At 38.7% G+C, this 24,002-nt stretch overlaps 1 protein-coding gene across 2 annotated transcripts in view; it reads left to right on the top strand.

Moving 5' to 3' along the window:
- The window catches only part of ST6GALNAC3 (ST6 N-acetylgalactosaminide alpha-2,6-sialyltransferase 3), a 526,429-nt gene that overhangs the window by 136,708 nt on the left and 365,719 nt on the right, over nt 1–24,002 (top strand). The window lies entirely within an intron of this gene.

Below are 24,002 nucleotides of genomic sequence, written 5' to 3'. Positions count from 1 at the left end.
CCTAATTATTTTTCTACATCCATGTAGGACTAACCAGAAAAAGCCAGATATGCTCCCCTAACCAACCACACTGGATGTCCTGCTTCTAGTTAGCCAGCCCACTTCCAGCTTCCCCATGCCATCAACTTCCATTCATGGAACACCTGAAATTTCCCCTTTTCTACTACAAAGCTTTCCACTGCCAATATGTGAATGATAGTGTCTGGCTCCCTTGCTATAGCAAACTTCTGACTGAATAACCTTTGTTTGTTTTTATTTGTTTTGTCTCCCTTTGTTCCTAGGACCTGGTCAGCAGGGAATGATACTGCCTATGAACACTTTTTAATCTTTGTAGGTAAACGATTACATGTGGCTGGGGCTCCTTCAGGTGCATCAGCATTTCCTTTGCTTCCTGTGGAGGGGCTGTGGCCGACCTGAGAGAGCGGCACAGTGGCCCCCAACTTGCCATTCGTGTGTGGAAAGGGCAGAGCAGTAAAGCACATTACTAAATGTCAGTGCAGGTGTTAGGCATTTTCATCCGATGGCGCAACCCATTCAGATGTCTCCAAGCAGAGAGAAGTCAGAGTCCACTTTGTGACAAAGATCACTGGCAACTTTTTTTATTTTAATGTTAAAGTATAAAGGAAAACCTTTTCAAATATTACCCTGAAAAGATTTGGAAATGTGAGATCTGAGCTTAGTGGATCACCAAAGGACTAGTACTTGCTTATGGATGAGTCGGCTTAGAAACTCCAACATTCTCATCTTGTTTGTACCAGTAATAGAACCCAACACAACAAGACCAAGAAACAAAACCCAAGTTATTTCTTTTTCTTTTTTTAATGAAAATTCAGTGACATTTTTAGGAATGACCTCTCCTCAAACTTCAAGGGATCCTTTTGAGTATTAAGATGAGAAGTTGGAATTGCCTAAGAGCAATTTCAGATCATATAACACCTTATTTTGTTATTATATTGGTGTCTTCCACATGAGTTCATTATCTGTGTTCACTCTGTTATTGCTATATTTAAAAATTGTGATTATGGAGCTTTAACAAGATGAAAGAAAAAGAGGCAAAAACACTTAAAATTTGTTCTATTTTCAAGTGATTTTTTATCACTTAAGCTTTTAGGATCCTATGGCAATTTGCAAGAGTCAATGTATTTTCTTCAGCATAACTTAATTTTATGAAATTTTGATTACATAAACCTACAGAATTATATCAGCTTATAGGAAAAGTGTAAGATTAGCTTTATTGAATTTCCTATATTAATTTTTGGCTTGCCTTTTTTTAATAGACGATTTTTCCTCATTTCTATCATCATGAGAAACACATTTGAAAGGTATCAGAATCAATTCATGTTTGCCGATTGACAAACATTTCTTGAATTCAAAGAATTGTACAGCAGCAGCAGCAGCAGCAGCAGCAGCAGCAGCAGCAGCAGCAATAAAAACAATGATTGCCTTTTATTGAGTGCTTGCTATATGCTACTTAGGCACTGATCTTAGTACTTTACTCCAGTTACCAAGTTTACTTGTGAAGATCTTTTTATAATTCCTCCATTGCTTATTGCATGCATGTTTGCAGTCTAAACTTGATACCTACCCTTTCCCCCTCCTGAAGGAGGTCTTTTTTCCTGTTCTTTGAATCTAGGATGACTTTGTGACTTACTTTTGCCAGTTGACTATAGTGGTATTGACAATTTGCAAATTGCAAGCCAGCCCCTTCGGAGGCCACAGTGCCTCTTCTCTTACCTCTTGGAATGTAGGGTTAGGATGAAAGACTATGTAGGATGAAAGAAATGTAGAAGAAAGAAAGAAATTCTTCCTATAAAGGGAGATTCATCCAGCAGCTAGCATGTGCCCTTTGATATGTGGATGATGCTGTCATAACCTGGGTGTTCCAGAAAGACATAATAGGATATTTCTAGATTTAGATAAATTATAGTAAAGATAGTTATTAGGAATTGGCTTCTGCAGTTGCAGAGTCAAAGAAATTCCAAGATCTACAGCTGGCAAGCTGGAGACCTAGGAGAGACAATGGTGTAAGTTATTGTCCAGACGCCAAGATGAAAGACAGGAGAAGTCCCAAGCTGAAAACAGGCAAAGAGAAGGAATTCTTCCTTATTCCACCTTTTTGTTCTACTTAGACCTTCAAAGGGTTGGAGGAGGCTCCTCTAACTTGCCCAACTTTCCTCCTCACGTTGGGGAGGGTAATTTTCTTTACGGAGTCCAGTGATTCAAATGTTAATCTCATCCAGAAATTCTGTCACAGACACAATCAGAATAATGTTTAACCAAATTTCTAGGTATCCCATGACCTATGCAAATTTGACATAATTGACATATAAAAGTAAACCATCACAGTGGACATCTTGAACAACCCAGCCTTACTGAACACTAGAGAGAGGGCTGCTGGCCAAATCCTTATTCCCCAGAACCATGAGTCAAATGGTTGTTTTTTTAATTTTTGTATTTTAATATTTTTTTGTATTTTTAAAAATTCTGGTAAAATAAACAAAACATAAAATTGTATTATCTTAACCATTTTTAAATTCAGTAGTGTTAATAATATTCAGATTTCCACGTAACCAATCTCCTTTCTCTAAGGCTCTTCAGGTGTCCTATTTCAGCTCCCTCTTGCTCAGGACAGAATAGCTGAACTGTGAATAAATTGCTCCACAGCTCTCTCTTTAAAGTCCCTGCTTCCCAGTGCTGGTGACTATTGTCCCTCCTTCACTGGCACTATCTGTGTCTTACAATAAGATAAGACTTGTCATTGGGAAATGATGGAGCTTGAGTATTAATGCATGGCCTGAGTGGTTTACAGGAACTAGTCAAATAGAGGTATACCCAGTTGAGCCACCTGTCTGTAAAATTTGGGAGCATATTTCTGCACAGGAACTTATAAGTCTGGCTTTGGAACTAGAATAATTCCCAATTTTACCACTTAGGAACCATAACCACCATACTTAATCCTGACAAACATCAGAGACACTGGCACATGAGAAGTACCTGCCTTGAAGGATTGTTATAGAATCAAAAATAAAGTCTCTGAAGGAACTGGAACAGCCTTGCTATAGTAAATGGTCAGGGCATGCTTGCTGCCACACGGCAGCTGTCCCTCTGGGTTCCTTCCTTCCTTTACTTCCTCCAAAATTATTTTCCAGTAGTTATGTCAATATTGGGACTACAATAATTAAAACCACTACTAACTTACACTACTAATTCATGCACCAGGAGCCCTGGAAAAGTCCAGTTTAGTTAGAATTGGTAGTATCTAATATAAATAAAATTAGGAGAGTTATAAATGAAGGCTTGCTTTTATTCCAAAACTCACCTGCATGGTTACAGGATGCATAGATGGACTAGCAGGAACATTATAAAAAGATGTTTAAGTTTTAGTTGAGAGTAATCTGATATCTATTGGTCAAAGCAAGCACCCAAGAAAGCTTAGAAGTGAGTATTGGGGAAAGACATCCGCCCTTGCCATGAGGCCAGGGCAAGGTGAGGGTATAAAATGCCTCTATAGGGGCATGAAGAGTTATGATTCTCAAGGAGTATGCACTAGAATGGGTGACCAGTTGTTTAGAGCACCAGTGGGCACTGCCTCTGTATGATGCGTTAGTGCCGGAATGGAGACTGTTGTTAAATATTTTGACAATCACCCTTGCTCCCTAGAATTTTGTAAGAACTTCATCTACAATATATCACTCACTCTTTAACAATAATACATATGGCATGCAATATCAATGAGGGTGTATCTGAATCTGCTTGGGTGGCTATAATGCATTAGCATAAACTGGGTTGCTTAAAGAGCATTTATTCCTCATAGTTTTGAAAGCTGGCAAGTCCAAGGTCAAGAGAAAGATACTGGCATCCAAGTGCAAGATCTGGTGTCAGATGAGGTTCCTATTTATGTATCTTCATGGCAGAGAACACAGAGAGAAAAGACTGACTCTTTTCTCATAAGGATACTAACTCCAGCATTAAGGCTCCACTCCCATGACCTAATTACCTCCCAAAGGCACCACCTCCAAATACTATTATAGTAGGACTTATTTTATTTATTTATTAAAGATTTATTTATTTATTTATTTATACAAGCACTGGGTACAATCAGAAGCGCAGGAAGGTGAGAGAATTCACCAGAGCCAGAGCAGGGAACAGAACAGGCAGACTGACGAAACACACTGCAGTGGGCAAAGGTTTATAGTGCATTGTGGGACCCTCGCCGGCAGCCAGGATCAAACCAGCACTGCAGAGGCTGCGTGCAGCTTTGCAGGCCAGCGCTCAACCGCTGAGCCACCAGGGGAGGCCATATAGTAGGACTTAAATTGATAAATCTAATTTATAGAGGGGATCCAAACTTTCCATACTAGGGCAATATCTCCATTAAGGGCAGAAATGGTTTTTGAGAACAAACAATCATACTCTGTTTATGTGTAAAGCAAGATAAACACACAACGCATAAACAAATACATCTGTGACTTAAAATTTAATGCGTGAGGTAACAATTGGGAAAAACATGTTTAAAGAAACTGCCCATTGGGGCAATAATTTTTTTTTAAGTCTAAGAAATATTGCCATCTGATGTTATTATTTTTATTAAATAGATGTAAATATGTAGGTTGAGAAGTTAAATAAATTGCCCAAGAACACAAAATGACTAGGTGGAGAGCTCAGACTCCATTAGGTCTGTGTGAGGCTGGAGCATGTGCTTTTAATCAGACACTGCATTTCCCCCTTGCTCCTGTTCTGAGGGCACAGAAGCAGTTTTCTGACCTTTCACCTCCCTTTTCCCAGCCGCTCTGTGTCTTCCCATTATGGTGGCCTGATCCCTCCTAAGCTGCTCTGTTTCCCCTCTAGAACCTGAGAACCTGCTTCCTGGCTTCATTGTCAGCCAGGGAGGGCTCAGGAAGAAGTTTCTGCTCCTGAGTTAGAGGAGTCGGATTTGCATATTAATGCCCATGCAAAGGAATTACCCACTGGACTGAGTCTTTCCCAGTGGGGTTTCAAGGTCTCTCCCTAGCCATTGGAAAGCAATTTGGAAGCTTGTGCTTCCAACCTCACACAAATTATAGCAGGGAGGCAGATGCTGCTTACTGACTGAAGCCCTGCATGCTAACTATCTTCATTTGACCCTCTTGACTAGAAGCTCCTGCTGTTATTCTATAAACTGGGCTCTACACCTGAGTGTCTGTGTGGCAATTCTAAGAACATTCAATCTTCAAAACACATTTTATAGTAAACAGAGGCAGTCATGAGGAACTGTTGTTGCTTTGAAGGTTGCTGCTTTGAAAGAATTGAAATAGACAGGCTTTTAACCAGTTTCTAGGATCGATTTATCAGGAATAAGTGGATTCCTTTTTCTTCTTCCCAGAGGACCCATGGAAGATGAGGAATATGCATAATAGCAGCAAATCAATCAAATTTATATTTAGAAGCTTCATTCACAAGAGCACCCTGGAAGCCCCTATGTAGATAGTCAGATACTATCTCTTCTGATGAGAAGTAAGAAGAGCGGGCTCCCCCTTCTCCACAGAGATGTTAGAAGTTAAACCCCAGCTAGCAGGATGTGGCAGCTGGACACTGAGAGGGGTTCCAAGATCAGTCAGTTGATGGTTTCTGTCAAGAGAAAAGCAAGAACAACTTATAGCCATTCAAAAGGAAGAAAGAGGTCAATCCCCAAATTTTCAGTGTCCAAACTCACACAGGTGAATATCAAGTGCTAAAACTTACTTACCATCAATGCCTCTGAAAGCCAGGGTTATTTTCTTAGAACATTAAATAAATAGGTGTCTCTCACTTAATATAATAAGTTCCCCTGCCTCAGTTTTCTAATCTTAGAAATGAGGATCATAAGAATACTTGCTTGTATTTATTTGCTGGGTCTGCTGTAAGAAATGCCACAAAGCAGGTGACTTTAACAACGTAAAAATATTGTGCCGTACGTAGTTCTGGAGACCAGAAGTCCTCCATCAAGGTGTTGGTTGGGAGGGTTGATTTTCTGAGGTCTTTTGGGGCTTTGATGGTAATCTGTGGTACTCTTATTTTCTGCTTTCATCTTCATATGGTATTATCACCGTGTGTGTATCTGTATCCAAATTTTCCCTTTTTGTAAGGGTACCAGTCATATGGGATTGGGGGTGCATCTTACTTCCATGTGACCTCATTTTAATGTCACTAATAATATCTGCAATAACTCTATTTCCAAATAAGCTCAAGCATTTATGTAGTAAGATTTAGAATTTCAACATACGAATTTTGAGGGACAAAATTTAACCCATAACAACATCTCATAGTAAATTGTGTGGATTATTAAATGAGTGTATAAAGTGCTGTGTGAAGGTTTGTGCTAATTATTATTAGTGAGTAGACATCTTAAAGAACAATGATATTACCATTGGTATTTGAGGATCAACTATGTGTCAAGGATTATATTGTTATATTTCCTTTGAATCCTCAAAGGAACCTTCAAAGTTTATTTTTCATCTCCATTATTCCCCACTTACAAATGGGTAAACTGAAACTTAGAAAGGAGACATGATTCTGATGTTGCAAAAGCCTCACAACTTATTTATTGACTATGAACAAGACTAATCTCAACTGATTGTGAGGTGCTTTGAATAATGAAAGACTATCCCCAAAACATGACTCCTTAGTTGCTTTTGTATATAAATACAGTTTTCTGTATCATATATTAAGTTGGCATAATCAAGATTCCACTATAATTTTTTTAGATAGGAAGCTCAGCTCATGCATAAAAATCATTAATTAAACAGACAATACAATAATCATTTTGATCTTGCCAGTACTTTCTTTAAAACAATGGAAGGTTCCTAATTCAGTTCATCTTCATCAAACACAGTCCCCAATACTGTATTAAGAAGCCCTGGATTAATAAAACCTGGCTCCTGCCTTCAGAAAACTTGCAGTTGAATTCAGATGTGTGCCAAGAGGTTGGCAAGTGGACAGACTTGGCATAGGCTGGGCTGGGTACAGTGGGACTGGAGCAGGTGAGGAAGTCAGATTGATGGTATCCGGGGCAGGGTCAGTGAATCACTCAGGCATTCTTATTCTGAGGATATTCTTACCTTCAGTGAATGTGGGGGACAGTCGGGGGTCCATTCCAGCGGTGCCTTTTAGGCTCATTGAAGGAGCCAGTCAATGAAACTGAGAGATTTGAGACATACTTAGCTGTATCACCCATGTCTGATTTTCCATAAAGATGGTGAAAGGTAAATGACTGTCATAGACTTAGAATTTATAAGGTAACCATTGTAAATGGAAGAAAGAAAAACCAGTTGTTTGTCTCATAGGACCATGTCCCATGATAATTCAGGATAGAACAGAAGAAAGTTATTTAGAGGTAATTACACACCCCGTATCCTCCAAGACCCTCAGGAAATGAGTATGTTCCTGGAGATAGGAATGCTGGGCTTGACACCATGTGCAGCAGTGAGTAGAATGCAGTTCTTGCTTTAGAAGAGCACATAGTCCAGTAGGGGAGATAGGTGCTCCAAACATTCCTCCTCACTTGCCTGAATATGAAATACTTCCTGCTCTTGAATGAATTATGTTGATTTTGATTAATGATAATGGAATAATACTATTTTGCATTTGTATGTTGCTTTTAACTTTTCAAAGTGCTTTTCTATATAATTTTTCCTGCCAGACTGTCAAACAAGAATGAGCATGGATGGGGGCTGGGTTGAGACTAGGACTGGCATAGGTCCCCAGAAGCCTGGCCTGGCTGCCACTTTTCTGAGGCTCATGGCTTTCCCAAGCCATTCCCTTTTTGCCTGTGGCTTTCACCCTTCCTCTCTGTAACATACTATGTTCCCAGCATTCTGGTCTTCCTCAGTATTGCTTTGGAGCTCTCTACATATCACGCTGTGTGCTCTTTGGAGCAAAGCTATTGCAGAAATCTAATAAATAATAAATTTCATTACTGAGACAGATCAATAAAATGCATAATAAGAAGAGGCCATTATGGTGAATGAAAAATGCACAAGAGGATGGCCACAGCATGAGCCCACATCCAGCCAAAAGATGCTGAGCCTCCTGAAACACCAAAGACCAAGCAGTCCAACTTGTGACATTTGAAACCTTCTTTTTTTTGGTTCACTCATAGATGTTTGTTGAAAGTCTGTCCCCTGCCAGACCTGGTGCTGGTGCTGGACATGTAGAGATAACCTGGATCCAGGAGCTTAGCAGTTTAGCTGAGTAGATGGGTCATGCAGCCATAGCTAATTGTGATGCAATGTCATTGCCTCTAGAGACAATAAACAGAGAGCTCAGAGGTGAAAGAACCAAATACAGAGAGGAGGGGAGTGAGGCTTTTATTAAAGAGATGACACCAGTCTGCAACTGTGAAGGATGGATAGGAATTTTTTCAGGTGAAGAGTTGAAACAGGCATGAGGTAGAGCATTTTCCAAAGGTAATAAATAACAGGTGTGGAGTACATACCAATGTACAAAGCAATTTTTTGGTCCAGATTTCTTATCAAGCCTCTAAGAGTCTTTCTCGATATGGGGAAGTTCTTGATGCCAGCCTTACCTTCCCAGTCAGCTTGCTCCATGTTTTCATCGTTAAAGAAAATCTAAGGTCTGCCTAATAAGTAGGCACAAGAACAAGCAGCGTTGGCCCAGAAAGTGTTGGCCCAGAAGAAGCACAGCTTGATCGGGCTACCAGCTGTCTCCTGGAGTTCTCAGGGGGACTCTATAGAAAGAAGAATCTGAAGGGGATGGTGCAGATTTAATATCACCCTGGGGTTCATATCACAAAATAGAAGAGGCATTTTGCCTCAGTAATGCTCTTCCTTCTGACTTTTCCCGGTTTCAGAATGTGACCTAAATCAACATCCTTAAACTTGACCTGTCAATAACAATACTGACATGGGAGAGGAGGGGAGGACATGGAGATAGGAATCTTGAATTCTAGAAGGAAACATCAACTTCCAACTACTTTGTTGTAAAATTTGATACAGTACTGGTAGCCCTGTGCTAATAAAAAGGTTCTATCAGTAACTTAATCTTTTTCTTTTGGATTCGCCTTCCTCCCCTCCCAGTCTACCTACTCTTTGTTTCCAGTTGCCAAGCACAACATTTTATCCTCTGCGTAATTTCTACCTGCTGCTATTATGATGACTGTTGATTCATTCTGGGGAAGAGTTTATACTTTGAAATGAGAGGTGGGTTCAAATCCAGGGACTATTTCTAGCTTCGCTGTATGACCTTGGGAAAGATGTTTAATTCATCTGGGGCTTATTTTCTTAAATTTAAATTGGAAATAAATTTACTTCTTTAGATTTTCTGGGGAGATTGAATAAGGTAAACATGCATATTTCATTGAGTAATGCCTGTAGTCTAGGCTTTCCATAAAATGTAGATATATATTCTTTACACTCTTAGTTCTTCATAATGGTGTGATATATTGGAAATAACTTTTTCCTTTGCGTAGAACTGGGTGTAGGCCAGAATTGGGGGTGAGAGGATTCACCAGAGACAGAGTGAGGAGCAGAACACGCAGAATGCTGAAATACACTGCTCAGGCTGCAGTGGGCGAGACAGATGAGGTCTGTTGTACCACATATGGGTTAGCTCCCTGACCGGGGATCGAACTCAGGCAGTGGCAGTGATAGCACTGAGACTTAACTCCTAGGCTACCAGGGAGGTCCTGGCAAGGACTTCTATCTCCAACAATAATTAATTGGTTGTCTTAGGGTAACTTATTGAACCTTGACTATTTTTAGTTTTTCCTTGGAAGATTGGAACAATGATGCCATCTTGTTGGAATTTTGTGCAGATAAATTGGGACAATTTATAATAAAAACTTTGCATGATGTTTACATGAAGAGTGCTTAAGAGTGTCAACTCCTCTTTTTCTTTTAGGCCTGCACAGTTTCCAACTAGTTTTGTTCTGTGCTACTGTTCTGTCTCAGTTCCCTGAGGAATGATACCCAGTTAGCTGTGTGAGGCACTGCTGCTGGTTGTCCACAGATCCATTCCCCTGTTTTTCTATTTGATCATCTTCAATCCATGAACAAACATTCTGAAGAACATAAAAGAACATTCATCTATCCAACCTTTTTTATAGCTAAGTGTGGCCACCTGAGTGTTCACCAATGGAATGTGGGTGAAGTGATGTGCTACTGAACGTGGCCATTTACTTACCACAACCTCCTCTGTGCTCCTCTCTCTCTTTCAGACAACTGGAATGGGGCTGTCCACAGTGACCTTGGAAGCCAGTGGGAGGAGTTGCCCTCATTCTGAGTTTCTGAATAAGTGTGAGAAGAGTAAACCCTCTACCATCACTATTCACACACACACACACACACACACACACACACACACGAAGTAGGACATTTATAAATAAACTATTGTTTTTGAGCACTTAATTTGGGGCTTCTTGTTCAGGTAGATTAACTTACCTTGGTACTCATTTTTTTCTCCTCCTATCTCCATGTTTGACTGAGATAACTAGAAAGCACTTTTGGAAGGGCACTGAACCTAGCATCAAACTGTGTTTTAGACTTGGCTTTGCATATAACAGCTCTGTGAACTTTTTATTTATGTAATAACTCTTCTTATTGAAAAAAGGTATAAGTAATATGATTTTGTTGGACTATTTAACTTCTTCTGTTGCAGTTCTTTTTCCTTTTGAACAAAAGTTCTAAATATGCTATAAAGTTATCAGGATAGTACAATGAATTCCCCTTTCAGCTTTCACCCAAGATTCACCAGATTCTTAACATTTTGCGATGTTCTGTTCTCTCTCTCCTTTCTATCTCACTCTCCTTCTCTCCCCCACTCTCTTTATATATACATATAAGTCAAATTGATTAGATTAATTGTGATGATCCTGGATTATTTACCTATAAAATATGCTAGCTATTTTGACGAACTAGAATAATACATATCATAATTGTTTAAAAATTTCAAAAAAAGTATGTCAAGCGACTCAAAAATTTTAATGTTGATTACCTGTTGAAATGATAATATTTTGGATTTATTGGGTTGAATAAAATATATTATTGAAATTAACTCTTTTCATTTTTAATGCGGCTGCTTAATACTTAAGATTGCACATATGGCTTGTTGAGCACAGGAGAAATTTCCCCCGCCCCATCTGGGTTCTTCTGAGGCTCCAGAAAATTGGTAACAGATAGATTAATAGGGAAAAAATCCAACATTTAATAACATACCTAAAATGGGGCAAACCTGGGATATATATCCTATGTATAGAGACTGGTCATCAAGGAGAGCAGAGGGGGAGACTTGGTGTGAGAAAGACAGGATGGCTTCATCTTGGTTTTTGCAAGTTAAGAGATTAATTTCTCAGGTAGAGTAGACATGCTACTAATTAATGTACACCTGGATGATCACCGCACATGCTCTGCATTGTTCTAGGTTATAAAAAGGAGAGCAGCAATTGCTTCTTTGAGTTGGGAAAAGGCAGAAGCTTAGGGAGTAACAGTCTCTTTTTTGATTAGGGAAAAGACAAAAAGATTAAGAAAAGACAAGAATTGCACCTCAACCTCTAGGGCCTTCATTGCTCTTAGTTCCATGTACCGGAAATGGTCTGCTCTGGATATCTGGGGAAAGGCCTAGCCTACCCTTTTGTGAAAACTGATGCCAGAGGCTCATGTTACATTTCTGTTGGATAGCACTGATTTAGACATTAAAGTATTATTATTTAGTATAAGCAGACCTCCTCTATTTCCTCGGAAGGTGGGACCTGGGTAATGGAAATTGGGAGACAAACTTACTTTAGTTATAGATGACAGCTCTTGCAGGACTTTCACTGCAATTAAAGATCTTATACATACAGTCTGGTATACAGAGGTAGTTCAGCAAATGATATCTCTGGCTCTTGGCTTTGAATTTTCTCATGAAGGAAACCACTCTTTTGTTTCTTCATTTATAGATGAAGAACTCTGAAGATGAGGCTGCTTTTATTCTCCTTATGGCCTTTTTAATGTCACCATCTCCCTAAGCACGCAGTTATAACAGCTAACCCATCACTGGATCTAATCTAAGGAAACAGGACAATTAGCTGCCATGGAATTAGGCAAATGGGTTTCAAGTCTAGCAATCCCTATTTAAAGCCCTTTGCTTAGCTAATGCTTTTCTTTAATCAAATCACTGTCCCTTAATTGTTAAAGTAAGGGGGTGGAACTAAATGGCTATTATTCTAGACCCAGAAATGTTTCATTTTTCTTTGTTTTTGGTTGAAGATATTCACATTTGGATTGTCTACATAAAGAATGCTCTCCTAGGGCCTAATGCTTGTTTCTTCCCTTCTGGTCTCCCCTGTTTACTTCTTTTTCCCCCATTTTTTCCTTTTATTCCTTTTCCCTTTCTCTGCCTTGTCCCCTTCTTTTCATCTTCTTTCTTCCCTTCCTTCTCCTTTGTTCAAAAAAAGACAGGTGGAAAGAGGCTGATGCATTGGGAAAACTGTGAAACATTTGTGGTCACCTAGAAACCAGAAGTCACTAAGATCCAACATTAATCTGTTTCTTGCTCAAGCACTAATTTACTTTGTATTAACATGCCTCTCAAGACTGTGTAAACTTCTTTCTTTCTGGATAGAAACTGTTTATGTTCTCACTTGAGGGAGTGGCTCTGGGAGATGCATGTGTTCATAGATTTTTTTTTCTTTTTAATTAATAGCTTTCTTGAGATGTAATTTACTTACTATAAAATCATCTTATAATTAAAATTGAGAAATAGCATTGTTTTATAGTAGTGTGTTTGTTTCAGGTATATGTACATACTACCTTATGCATACCACCCAAACTTTCCATCCATCACCATACAAGGGCCCTCTTTTATCTGCTTAAAGTGTATGATTCAATGGTTGTTAGAATATTCAAAGAATTGTGCAATCATTTCCATTATCTAATTTTTTCACTTTATTTCCCAGCTCCTCTTCTCTCAGCCCCTGGGAACTACTAATATAGTTTTTGTCTCTACAGTTTGCCTATTCTGGGCAGTTTCTACAAGCAGAATCATACAATATGGGCCTTTTGTGACTGGCCTCTTTCACTTAGCGTAGTGTTTTTTTTTTTTTAAGATTTTTTTATTTATGCATACAAGAACCTGGGTACAGGTCAGATGTGCGGGAGAGTGAGAGGATTCACCAGAAACAGAGCCGGGAACAGAACAGGCAGACTGACAAAATACACTGCTCAGAGGAGCAGTGGGCGAGACAGGAGAGGTCTGTTGCGCCATGTGGGTTGCTCCCCGGCCAGCCGGGATCGAACCAGCGCTGCAGAGGCTGCGGACAGCTTCACAGAGCTCAAACTCCTGCGCTACCAGGGGAGGCCCTTAGCATAGTGTTTTTGAGGTTCACCCATATTGTAGCTTCTATCATATACTTCCTCATCCTTTTCATTGCCAAATAGATTCCATTTTATGAATGGAATGTTTATCTGTTCATCAGTTGTATTCACTTTTTAGCTAGTGTGAACAAGTTTACTTGTTCATATCTGAAATGTTCACATATGAACATATAATCAAATCTGATCACATGAATATGATTAATTCTCTTGTATATATGCCTGGGTGTGGGCATGTTGCTTGAATGGTAACTGTTTAACCACCAAACTCTTTCCAGAAGTAGCTGCATCATTTCACATTTAATGATTATGAAGTGATATGTCATAGTTTCCATTTATTTTTCTCTAGTGGTTAATAATGATGGGTTCTTCTTCATGTGTTTATGAGCTATTTGTATGTCTTCTTTGGATGAAGACCTATTTGAATCCTTTGCCCATTTTTAAAATTGAGTTGTCTTTTTAATGCTGAGTTGTAAGACTGTTTTATGTATTTTGTATATGAGTCTCTTATCAGCTATATGATTTGCAAATACTTTCTCCCATTCTATGTAATGTCTTTTTGCTTTATTGATAGTATCTTTTGAAGCACATTTTTAATTTTGATGAAGTGCACTTTTTCTTCAGTTGCTTGTACTTGGGGTGACACATCTGAGGAATCATAGCCTAATTTACAGAAATTTATTTTACCACATTAAAAACAGAGATATATAGAAGAGGATGGCTTACAAATTCTAACCTGCCCTTGTCAAGGCTCAATGGCTTCCAGACAAGGTTTTGGCGGTGGTATCAAAGAACTGTTAAGATCTTATTTTCATACCACGCTGGTGGTGTAAGGAGGGCACAGCTGCTAAGCATTTGGGCACTGCAGCAATTGCCTTAATTGGACATTCTTCACCTCTCTAGTCTGACTTGTTAATGGCTTTTTAAGTGAGACACACCAGCCAAGTGAATTAGAGTACTTGGCAAGTCAATTCCTGCTCACTTGGAAGTGTTAACCTAGGGAAAACAAGCAGAGGCCTTCAGCCAGGAGACCTGAATTTCATTTGCAGAGGTGAAAGAGAAGGAGCTGTTGTCTGCACTCTCAGGAGCCTCCAAGTACACTTCCAAGTACACGTCCAAGGGCTGTCATTTCTAACGGCTCTGACTCAACCACACTGTTCAATTCAGCAGATGTTTATAGGTGCTTGAGATATGGCTGAGACCCCTACAAGGGAGCGTATCATCATGCCACCTAAGAAGCTTCTGTGGATATAGAACACATATGGAATGGTTAGAAATAATTCACTAATGTAAATACTTTCCATCAACTCCTAAACTTGTATTCCAACTCCTGTCAACGACTCTACTGAAATTGTTCTCTCGGAGAACAATGTCAGTCATTAATAACCTACTAGTTCCCAAGTTGAATGAATTTCTAAATCTATGTTTACAGCCTCCATGTTTCTCTGGGTCGCCCATTGAATTTCTACCTGCTTCTCATAAATCTTTCCCTGCAAGTCTTGGCCATTCAAGGTTTACACATCTAAAATTGGACTTCTTTACTCCCTTCTTTTTGACCTTTTCTACCCCCACCAATCCATTCTACTCCTTCGGTCATGGCAAAACCACCTATCCCAGTTACCAAATTCTTGTATTTTCATCCCCGCACCACTAGTTTGTGTCTATTTATGTTCCTTCTTTCCCAACCCCACTGTCTTAGTTCAGATTTTTGACTCTTTCTTAAATGTTACAATATGAAGCCACTCCCCACCTAATTTCTCCTCTAATGCTTTACATTTCTCCCCAAATTTTTCAAAACCATAAACCTTATCTTTCCAGTCCTTTCTTCACACATCTTGAGTGATTCACCAAGGCCTGCAGAATAGTCTAAGCTGTGTGTGCAGCTAAGGTAAACTGTTCATTCTTGGGCCTCACTGGTGGCGCAGTGGTTGAGCACTGGGCTGCGAAGCTGCCCGCTGCCTCCGCAGGGCCATTGGATCCCCGGCTGCCAGAGAGGGTCCCACATGGCATGCAGACCTCTCCTGCCGCGCCCACTGCTCCACTCAGCAGTGTACTTTGTCATTCTGCCTGTTCTGCTCCCCACTCTGGCTCTGCTGAATTCTCTCACCCTCCTGCACTTCTGACTGTACCTAGTGCTTGTGTAAATAAATAAATAAATCTTTAAAAAAAAAAAAAAAAAAAAAACCCTGTTCATTCTTGCCTCAACTTCCTTTTCAAGCCTTATCTCGCATAGCTTGAAATTCCTCTCTGTTCACTCATCACATGATGGTTCTCTGCACAGATAAACCTTTGTCCACTCTTCTGCCTCGAGTGTCTGTTCCCTTTCTTAATCTGCTTGGTTTACTTTTATTACTCTTGATATCCCCAGACCCAAATAAACCTACAAAGTCTTCCTGGAGACCCATGGGAACTTGCATAGACTTCTGGGAGGCTTCTTGTCATACTTCTGTGATTGTTCGTGAGTTTTTCTCTTGTCACAATCCCTTAGTCATGCCCTCTAATGCATTCTTCAATCTGTGTTCTCACTCATCTCTTTTGCAACCTTTCTCTATCCCCAAACTCCAGCTGTAAAACCTGAGAGCTCTTAGAAAAGCAGAGATTGCTTTCCCTAAGCACTTTGCAAAGGACTTCACTCACAGGAGACACTAGATGGAGGTCCTGTGGGATGAATTTATTGAACCAAATGTGATTAAAACTACTCTCCTTACCCACTTAGAGGAAAACTTGTCCAAATGTGCTTTTCATGTGTTAATTTTTGAGTGATAAGGTTATTATGTGGGGTCACTGACACCCAGAAAAACCAAATGGGAGGAATTGAGTAACTCTAAATTGGCTATGAAGAGAGGGTGGGGGTTAAGCCTGCACTGGCTCATCTGGTCCTGTATGTGGTGCAGCTGCATTTGTAACTGTTGCTCACGGTCTTGTGTTGTGGGTGGCATGTAGCATAAGTGCCCACATGGACACTGGCTTCAGGGTCAGAAAGGCTTTGAATTCAGGCTTTATGGCTCATTAGAGGCATCTGCCTAACTTCTCTGAACCTCAGTCTTTGTCACTATGAAATGAAACAAATATCCCTCAAGGGCTTTGTAAGAATAACTCTGATATGTGCGCTGTGCTTAGCCAGTCCTTGCATATGGTTGTCAAATGGGAGCTATTTTTTGTGTAGATTTGAAAAGATATGCAAGTGTGATTTAGCTAGTCTAGAAAAGATAGAGGCAATATTTCTAATACATTTGACCCAGTTCCCTTGAGCATGGTTCCTTTTTTTAATTTCTTGGGCCAGGGACCAGGCTTTTATTCCTGAATGCTACTGTGCTGAGAGAAATGTGCAATTAAAGCCAGTGAACTGAAGTTGTGCAAAGTGAAATTCTTCCTAGAATTTATATCCTTGGGGGTATTTAAATAGCAATGTCCAAGGCTGTAAACACAGCTGAGAAATGCTGTTATTGCATTTAAGAATCTCTTTTCTGTAATATTAAGACATCTCGATTTAATTGGTAAGCTGCTATCTCTGTGAATAGCATTCAATTTAAATGAGGTTTGTGAAGTGGGGGATCATAAGGCAATTTCTCTTGGATCAAAGATTGCTGAGGAAGTCTACCTATGCCACGTGTCAGAAATCAAATCACTGTCTACTGTCATGAACCAATCGATCAGATTCTCTTTTTGATGGTAGAGTGCTAGTGGGGGTAAGTAGAGAAAGTGAGTATATAAAATAGAATTTTACCACTTTTGTGTTTTGCTGCTTACTTTATGGCTTTAAAAGTACTCTGGCTCTCTATACTGGAATATTATCTGTCAGTATTTTCATATAAGAAAAATACACACACACACACACACACACCAAAGAGTGGGAATTTGAGCGAAATGTTATAATTTTGTTTTTAAAAAAAATCCTAGGAACCTGGGTTCCTCTGTTTAGAATTATTTCCCAACTTATATTTTCTTCTGGGTCATTCTTCCATTAGTAACTTGGTAACAAAGAATATTGCCCTATTCCTTTTCTGAAGAAGGAAGTAGAAATGAGTATTTGCTGAGTTTCCTGAGGTCCTAGATGAAAAATACTGGCATTAATGTCTTTTGGCTTACACGAAGATGGAGGAGCTCATTTAAAATGTGAAGCCTCTCACTATTACAGCTTTGCATGAACCCGAACTGACATAGAATCAAAGCTTTTTTGAGAACATGACAGAAAGAGATTGATTATGTCAACATACCAGGCCCTGAAAATGTTGTGAAGAATCAGATTTCTTAGTATATTGCATGGCACTGCTAGAAAGTAGCTCATATTTGGTCAAATCACACAATTTTTTTACTGCTTATTTAAGATGGGCTTAATTAAAACATGCCCTCCATGGGAAATTATTGATGTAATTAGATTAACCCTGATCACCATGGTGACATATAGCTATAAGCTTGTTGGAAAACACTGAGACAGATAGACCTGGTGTAGTTTATTCTTTTAGCACAGTCCTCTTTGAAACATTCTGACTTTCTCAGTCTCCAGTATTCTGGTAGATGGTATGGGTTATTGGGGTACAACCAGTTCCCTGTGCACTGACTCACATCTTCCAGTGGGATTCTCTAGAAGGATGGTATGTGCAACACAGATCTTGGGATCCTTCAGCAGATTCTGAAAGCCCCTCCATGGCCAATTAGCTGTTGAGAGGGAAATGGTGGTAAATGAGGTAGAAGCCTTCTGTGAATGAAGTAATGGCCTGGAAGGGGCTATAAGCATGCCGTTTCATTCTGTTAATTTTCTCTGTGACCTTGGCAAATGACTTTACTCCTCTGCTTTTGAACATGGAAGGAATCATGCAGATGGTCATATGAAACCTTGAAATCATAAATCACTACACAGATGCTAAATATACCCCATCAAGGATGCAATTTTTCTCTGTTCTTAGGATAGTTACTATTTCTAGGCATAAGTGGATCAGAGGAGAATAGTACTCTAATGCTCTAAGAAGAAAACAAGTAGAAGCTGGATATTGGTGTGCTTAGCTGCAATTAAGGAAGTTGCTGTGGAATTAGTGACTCACCCTTCATCAGGGTGATGAAGCTATCTCATCCTGAGCTTTTGATTTTTCTCCTGTTCTATTTGTTAGAAGACTCTTTTGTGATAGGAGAAAATGACAATTATCTTCCACTTGCGTTGTTTCCATTTTGGGTAAGCAGTGGGAAGAGTTTACATTGAATAAAATTTCAAAGGTTGTTTTTTTTTTTTTTTTTTTTTATGAAAAATCATTCCTTCCTGACAATGGCACAATGGTCGGGGGACAACTGTAGTTGGCTTTTATTTCATGAGGTCGACTATCCACAAAGGCTGAATTCAAAGACAGTCCCTTAGACATTGGGAGTGCAGTTATTGCCACTATCTACCTGTGAATTGCTAGCCTTAAATCTTTCCTGAGTTTTATATTAAGCTGTTTTTTTTTCCCCCATGATGTGTCTTATGTCCTTGTGTCAATTTTTCACCTGTGTCAATTTTCATCAACCCCCCAACCCCTGACACACACAAACACACCAATACATAACACATGCATAACAACACACACACATATACGTACTGCCCCTTTGTATCCACTAAGTTGTTTATGCTTGGGAGGAATACAAACTATTTTTAATACAGGGTTAGCTTGAACAAATTATAGTTTAATGGTAATTTTTATAGGGAAAGCAGTATGCACTGAGGCCATCTGTATGCAGATTCTGGACTATCTGCTCTTTTGTTTTATCCATGCTCCGGTACTTTTCCATTGGTGCAAATAAGCAAGAGTCAATTGAACTTCCTGTCTAGAGAGGGATAAAATAGATTAGGAAATGAAATCTTGCAGAGGTTGCAAACTGGCCCTGTAAGGCTGATTTCAGTTCCTGTATTATTCCTTTTGTTTGGTACAAATTTAAATTCAAATGTATTTAAGTGACTTTGCAGTGCAGTTTGCTGCAGTCCCCATTGCTCCTTAATGTCTTATATCCTGCCTCTTTCACTGCTTTATTGCCTGCTTGCTCCCTGAATGAATTTGAGTTTGCAACCCCTGGTTGAAAGCCTTGTTCCTACTAAAAGCTCTTTATGCTAAGAGCTTCATCTTATGTGTGGCAAGAAAGAATATCTATACCAGAACAATCTTTGGAAATTAAAAGGGTAGAAAGCAAAGGACAAAGACAAAAGGAAATTAGGTGGAAAAAGGAATGGAAAGTTGCTATTTATATTTCACTTACACAGAGATTAAATGCAAGAGATGTGTTGTACAACAGTGCACCAATAGATGACAATACTGCACTGTACAATTAAAAACTGAAAGGGTAAATCTCATGTTAAGTGTTGTTAACACTAGAAGTTAAAAAAGTCAAGAGACTATTAATGAAAGTCAAGAAAATAATGACATAAAAATAAAATAGAGATCAAAACACTTATTTCTATGTGCATCCTGATAAAGGAAAAGGAGAAAGCAAAATGATACAGGGCCAGATTAGAATTAAATAATTTAAAGAAAAACTGTCAGTGATACACACAAACACAATTAGAGGAGACTGGGCTCATTCAAAGTGGTATGGCCACACACACACACACACACACACATGCATGCACGTGTGCACACACAATTAGAAAAAGCTATAAAGTGGTCCCACACGTATAACTTACCAAATTAAAATTTCCTAATATTTTAGTTAATTTTTATTATGCTTATTGAGGTAGTGTTGATTTACAACTCTGTATGTATTTTATGGGTATAGGTTCACACCTTTCCAAGTGTATATTATTATAATACCATGGCCACCATCAAAGCCCCAATGATCCCCCACCATACGCCATTATGCCTTCTCTTTCTTTAATATTTTAAAAGTAAAAATTAAGATAGCTTAAGAATTAAACAATATATTTATTTTTCATGTACATTTGACTTGTTATAACAAGTGTTAAATTCTTTAGTTACTTAAATAAAGAAAGGAAAAGGTAGTGGTTTTCTTTTCCCCTCTCCAATTATATTTCCTTGGAGCAACCATTGTTGAGTCAATTGCAAATCCATTCACTTTTTAAAATTGTAATAATTTTAAAGACAGACTTTATGTAAGGGGCAGCATGCTACTTGGAATATTCCTTAATGAAAACAAAAAGACACCCAATCCCAGGCAGCAGAGACCCTCATTATAGGTACAAAGGGTAGTGATGGCAATTTCCTTAATGAACAGCTTTCCAACGTGGTAGGTATATGTAAAGTGGTGTCATAGTGCCATCCTATTGCTTCCATGAGTTTCAATTAAAAAAAAAGTAAAGTGTAAGCCATTCAAAAATATTAGCATTTGGAGAATACATATTGGTAGGTTAAGGTTTTATCTTTTTTTTTTTTCCAATAAAATAAGAATAGAAAATATCTCCTGGTATTTATTATGACTTCAGATATGGTGTCGTAATTCTGTATTCTTTCATCTTGTACTCACAGGATGGCAGCAGATATCTCCAATGAAATGGCTTATAGTGTATCATAAAGTTCTGAGAACATAAAATTACTTGAAAAAAATTGTTTAAGCTCCAGGAGACTTGAGGAAACAAATGCTGTGTAAGTTATAAACAGGACACACTGAATAGCAATTTCATGGGAGTGGGGAAAATACCCTTGTACAAAAGTTAAAATCAGAGTAATCTGAGGCATTCACAATACTTTGAATATCCTGTCCATATTCGGGGCTACTGATTATATTTCTACAGAAACTTACAAAACCAGATGTCTGGCTGGCAATTGGTTTTGATGAATCTCCAGATCTTAGCAATGAGAAAATTTGGCAGTTGTCAAAAGCAGCTCGTCATTATGAGTGAGATGGGGAATTTTCTTATCTGTTGCAAGTATAGAACTATTACAGGGAGGCACTGCAGCATAATGTACCCTGCTTGTCAAGATGGTTTCAGAGCACATGGTATAAACCCTAAATTTAAAGAAAATGACAGTTAATATTCTTTGATGCTGGAAGATACTTTAAAACCTGTACTCCATGAATGTGATTTTATCACCAATCAAAATGTCTTGATACTTCTTTAAGAAAAATCATTTTATAAGAATTATAGTGCCAGGAGTTCACACCATGACACTGATGTGGCTTATGTCAGTGACTCCAGCGCCTGCGTATGCTTTACTATGATTGGAGGAACTTGTTAGATACCGTTGTCCCTCCCAACTTCTAGAGTTTTGACTTCCTAAGTCTGGGGTGGAATCCAGGCATCTTTATCTTCGGTGAACCCCATGGGCAATTATGAACAATAGTTGGATTTGAGAAACTCTGGTTTGGTTTTCCCCTCGTTTAGTTCAAAGAATTTTTGAGTTTCTTTATCTGTGATCTTCAGCAATGGTTGCTCTTCTTGCTGCCATATGTTCTAATATACCCCCATTTACTCTTTCATTGCCCCACTTTGAGTCTCTGCTTATTCTCTGTCCCTGTCTTTTTGGCCTCTACCTGCTGTTCACTAAATGAAAGCTTGTAACTTCTAAAATGGGTCAAGATTCACAGTTGATAAAAGCTGAGAAAGAATGACAGGTTTTTCTGTTGCATGATATTGGGGGAAAAGAGTGTGATGGAAGCTTAATGATGTTATTTTATGTTTTTTTATCCAGTATCTCTGCACTTTGTGTGTTTGCTTCTTCTTTCATTAAGTTGAACGTCATGCAGAATCCCACTGTAAGCAGATGAACGTGGAGTTGCCCTGGCTGCCTGACCTCTGACTCAGACTCTGTGTTCAGACCATTCTCATCATCCTAAAAAATGTGACCTTTAAGTTTTTGTGTCCATCTTAAGGCCATAAGCATATTGCAGTGGCTTTTTCAGTTTTAAATTGTTTGGTACAACTAAGTCATTCTCAAAGTAGCATTGGTCCTTAATTAAAATGATTTGCGTGGAATCAAAAGTGTTTTTTGTCATAAACCTATTTCCAAGTTTTACAGGGAAGTTCAATTGTTAAATAAGATGAGGTATTAGGTTTAATACTTTTTTTTGGAAGAAGACATCCATTCAATAAATATTTATTAAGCACTTTCTAGCTATGCCATGAGTCAGTTTATTAAGTATGGTGCACACTTTGCATAATCTTTGAAGTATATGGCCAGCTAGTCTCATCAAATATTATTTCTTTAGATTCTTGTTTCCTTGGCTCTTTAAAGAAATGGTTGCCTTTAGCAGGGATGGGTTTTATATCCAGATGATAGTCCAGAGCCACTGGGGTTTCAGGTTCCTGGGGAAGAAAATCAATTTTATTGTCACTTGACTGGTCCTTTGGGATGAAGCAATATTGGAGGAAGCAGCACAGTCTCAAGTGCTGACTTTTCAGAGGTTTAGAGTTTGCTTAAAAATAAATGATCTCTGACTTAATTAAACTTCTTTGAAGTGCCTGCTATAAATAATGTTCTGTGGGAGGACTAGGTTACCATGGCATTGTAAGATGTGGCTTCGGTCCACTAGAGGCTTGCAGTCTAGCTGGGAATAAGGATTTGGTGATAAGAATAAGTCCATATAAATGGCTCAAATGCTACATATTGTGGGTTGCATAAAGTGATTAAAGAAAGAAACCCAAATCACCAGGTTACACAGCATACCAAGTAAAACTGGCAAATGTTACTGAATGGGAAATGTTTGCCTATTATACATCTGACAAGCGACTGATATCAATGATCTACAAAGAGATCATAAAATTTTGGATATTTTTGATCCTCCACATTTAGTTCTCTCAGAATTTTCTAGTGAAATGAGGGCATCAAAGAACTCTAAACTCTTTCAAATGTGATGCAAGTATCTTATGTCTGTGAGAAGATTTATATTCTCCCTGCCATTTCAATCCTGTTTTCCTATCTGATATGTCATAAACAAAACCCCATTCAGGAAAATAAAAGATGAATGCATGTTCTGAAGGAATATGGATTTATGAGGCTCAGCTGAAATGGCCACAATTTCTTTTAGGAGATGAAAAAATTAAATCTGTAGGTGAGATGCAATAGAATGAAATATTTTAGGTTACCATTTGTTTATAAAAAAAAAATCAAAAGCAGCTGCAACACTGGAAATTTCTAATGGCAGAAGAAATCGAATGCCAGCTACAGTAGGGAATAAAGACTTTAGAGCCCTAAATGGATGTAACGTAGTGGTAAGAGCATGGGTTTGAAGGAGAGTCTGCTGGGTCTAAATCCTACTTCATCACTGCCTGGGATTAGTTACTTAGCCTCTTCTAGTCTGCTTCAGGTGGCACTGTCTATCATATGTACTATTGGGTAAATAAGTCAGCATTCATGTTACTTGTTATCATTACCACCACCATTGCCCCATCTTTCTCTAATGAAAATTAAACTCATCTTTCTTGCATAAGTCTCTAAATTTAATGACAGTGACTCCTTTTAAATAGCCTAAAAGCAATGAAGAGACTTTATAGATTGCAATGAGGAAATTGTAAGGGAAACAGATACTGTGACATATATAATACTGACAGTAAAACTTCTCTGTGTTAATGTATAAATTCTAATTGAGAGTGCACACTAGAAAACTGAATGTAATTAATTGGGTCAGTAACGTTTTCATTGTTGATAAGCGTGTATTTATTTGTTCTGATTTGCAAAGTACTTAGGGTTGTCCAAAAATCTAGGAATCTGGACAAATTTTCTCCTTCATTTATACAGTTGCTTAAGAATCTGTAGTGCC

The sequence above is a fragment of the Talpa occidentalis genome, unplaced genomic scaffold (genome assembly GCF_014898055.3).
Source record: "Talpa occidentalis isolate TD23 unplaced genomic scaffold, MPIMG_talOcc4v2.1 talOcc4.9, whole genome shotgun sequence".
NCBI lineage: Eukaryota > Metazoa > Chordata > Mammalia > Eulipotyphla > Talpidae > Talpa > Talpa occidentalis.
This window is presented reverse-complemented; position numbering and strand designations above follow the sequence as displayed.